This window comes from Rhagoletis pomonella, unplaced genomic scaffold (genome assembly GCF_013731165.1).
Source record: "Rhagoletis pomonella isolate Grant_MI unplaced genomic scaffold, Rhpom_1.0 Rhpom_scaffold_00009, whole genome shotgun sequence".
Taxonomy (NCBI): Eukaryota; Metazoa; Arthropoda; class Insecta; order Diptera; family Tephritidae; genus Rhagoletis; species Rhagoletis pomonella.
In genome coordinates, this window is record NW_023458563.1 from 19,649,707 (window position 1) to 19,653,065 (window position 3,359).

Genomic DNA, 3,359 nt, shown 5'->3' on the forward strand with positions numbered 1-3,359 from the left:
AAAACTTATATCGCACGCTTTCCTTTTGTTTTCACTATTACACTTTGTCACTGCACACTACGTTTTGCTTTTTAATGTCTCAATAATTGTTTAAATCTACGCAGAAATATTAACGCAAAAATATTACAATTGTTATTTGGTTTTTTCGTATGCTCACAATCAACAATTGCACCAAGATGACGTCACGCACACAGCTGATTCTGTCAAAAGCTCGGAACACTTTGACGACAGCAAGCGACAAGCAGCATCTGTCAAATTTTAAATACACACGTTCTTACGGACACAATTATTTTGACGACAGCACGACATCTTGGCTGCAGGACTGCAATTATCGACGTCGCCAAATTAAATCTATTTCTAATTTTGCCGGCGACAATGAGTAGATGTAGTGCTGCAAAATTAAATTGTCGCAAAATTAATCACATATTCTTGATTGTTCATGTTTTTCTTATTTATTTAAATAAAAATACACAATTTGTGAAATAAATATACCAAAATGTCAAACTTTAAAATCAGCTGTTTGTTATGTCGCTGAGGTCTTCAAAATGTTTAAGAAGCTGACTTCAAGGCGACATTTGTCGACAAAATGATCTCGCTGTCGCTACGTCGTGAAGTTGCAGTCGTCAAAGTGTTTCGAGATAAAATCACAAAGAACGGATTAGCGGTACCGCGATTGGCGCAATCTCCATTTCTCTCAATCGTGGTATTCTATCATTCTTGCTATATGTAGGCAACTACAACGCATGGATTTATTGTACAAAACCAAAACAACCACAAAAATTATCAGAGTTGTGCTTGACTTTACACGTTTATTTTTCATTTGTTAATTTCTTGTCGGTTCTATTTCTCTGGTATTCTCATTCATTTTAAGTGAGTATCGGCTGAAAAGGTTGCTTGTGTGCGGAAAAAAGCATACTTACCTGGCGTAGAGGTTACCGTGATCATGAAGGCGGTTCCTCCGGAGCGAGGCTTGGCCATTGCACCTCGGCTGAGTTGACCTTCGCGATTATTCCTAATGCGAATAACTCGTGCGTGTAATTTTTGGTAGCCGGGAATGGCGTTCGCGCCGTCCCGACATTTATATTAATAAATCATTTCAAATAAATCAAGTGTCGAACTACTTTAAGGCCCGTCCACATACAACTTTGGCGTTGCGTCGGCGTTGGCGTCGCTTTGACAGCAGCGCGAGTAACGCCCGTGCTTGCTACAATGAACGCTTAGCAAAGAATACTTTGGTCACTAAATTAAAATACTAGCGGCAGAAAAACCAAAATTTTACATCAATAATTGCATTAAAAATATATTTCTTGCCCGCATTTGATTAAAAATGAAAATTGAATCACATAATTTTGATTATTTGGAACAGCTGACGAATGACGCGCGCGAAAAGTTGAGAGTTGGTCATCTTTCTGCGTTGTGTTGGCGTTGGCGTTGCCCAACTTTGGTTATGTGGAGACTTTCATATAAATGCATGTATTCATAGTCAGCTGTCGAAGCGACGCCAACGCCAACGCAACGCCAAAGTTGTATGTAAACGGGCCTTTAGATTTGGCGATTTCGCGCTAATTTGACGACTTTTTTTTATATATTTACGCGTAAAAATTAAGAAAGTCGCCTTTGGCGATTTTTAGCCGATCTTTTGGTGAATTACCACTATTGTAAACTGGTTTGAAATTGTTAATAAAAAATCATTTTATACATACACTTGTGATCAGCTGATTAAAGTCATCAACATTTTGATCGATTTTGGTTGTTTTTCTTTTGTTTTTTTAATGTTTATTATTTTTCCATAAAAGCCTAGCTCATTATATAACAAACACAATATCTATCCACATTTCAAACTGTGTGCACAAATTTAAAAAATCTGCAAAGTTTCAGCTAGATTTTCGACTTTTTATTCAGATCTTTTAGAGTGTTTTTGTGAGTATGCAGTTAGTTTGATAGCCCATTAAATTTCAGGGCAATGATGTGCAAGTTTTAAGTTGCTAAAGAATCGCGTTGATTTTTATTATATTTTCAATGAGGTCTTAAAAAAATCGCCTACTTTTTTCTAACTTTTTATGCTGCTAGAGCTTTTTTGGTACTTTTGCGAGCGTGCGTGTTGCAATAGATCATCTCTTCCAGATTTGGCTTTTAATGTGCAATTGCAAACATTGCAATAAGCCTCGTAACCTCAAGTGTTTATACAACCAGCCTTTGATCCTTAGTCCAAGAATAAGAAAAAAAAAATGCGCGTACGCTTGGTTTGCATCATATTTAAGTCATCTGTGTCCAAACAATAAATATCTTTTGAAGCAGCTGGTGCAAAAAGCAAAGCTTGTAAAGATTTATTAAGAAAAGAATTCAAAATCAGTTCTACTTACGAGATTTAGTAACAAATAGTACGCTATACATTGAATATATCGCACGTTTAATAATATAGAGATGTAACTCAGAATCTACGTTTTTGGAGATCTCATTATGCAATTAATAAGCTGATAAGTAGAACATGTTCAGTATAACAGATAACCAACGTTCCCAAATATGGCGAAGATATGTGTCTTTCCATCTGTCTTTTTGTATATCACCTGTATGAATTGATTGCGTTATCCCACAAAATTGAAATTTTGAAATACTTCGTTATAACGGGTGATTTTTTAAGAGCTTGATAACTTTTTTTTAAAAAAAAACGCATAAAATTTGCAAAATCTCATCGGTTCTTTATTTGAAACGTTAGATTGGTCCATGACATTTACTTTTTGAAGATAATTTCATTTAAATGTTGACCGCGGCTGCGTCTTAGGTGGTCCATTCGGAAAGTCCAATTTTGGGCAACTTTTTCGAGCATTTCGGCCGGAATAGCCCGAATTTCTTCGGAAATGTTGTCTTCCAAAGCTGGAATAGTTGCTGGCTTATTTCTGTAGACTTTAGACTTGACGTAGCCCCACAAAAAATAGTCTAAAGGCGTCAAATCGCATGATCTTGGTGGCCAACTTACCGGTCCATTTCTTGAGATGAATTGTTCTCCGAAGTTTTCCCTCAAAATGGCCATAGAATCGCGAGCTGTGTGGCATGTAGCGCCATCTTGTTGAAACCACATGTCAACCAAGTTCAGTTCTTCCATTTTTGGCAACAAAAAGTTTGTTAGCATCGAACGATAGCGATCGCCATTCACCGTAACGTTGCGTCCAACAGCATCTTTGAAAAAATACGGTCCAATGATTCCACCAGCGTACAAACCACACCAAACAGTGCATTTTTTTCGGGATGCATGGGCAGTTCTTGAACGGCTTCTGGTTGCTCTTCACTCCAAATGCGGCAATTTTGCTTATTTACGAAGCCATTCAACCAGAAATGAGCCTCATCGCTGAACAAAATTT

General features: G+C 37.2%; 1 protein-coding gene and 1 non-coding gene across 7 annotated transcripts in view; one reads left to right on the plus strand and one right to left on the minus strand.

The window, feature by feature from the left end:
• Positions 1-3,359, minus strand: part of LOC118745621 (paired box protein Pax-6) — a 606,665-nt gene that overhangs the window by 218,746 nt on the left and 384,560 nt on the right. The gene's annotated exons all lie outside the window — the stretch shown is intronic.
• Positions 913-1,076, plus strand: LOC118745916. Its single transcript, XR_004993740.1, has one exon. It is a non-coding gene; the product is annotated as a U1 spliceosomal RNA (small nuclear RNA).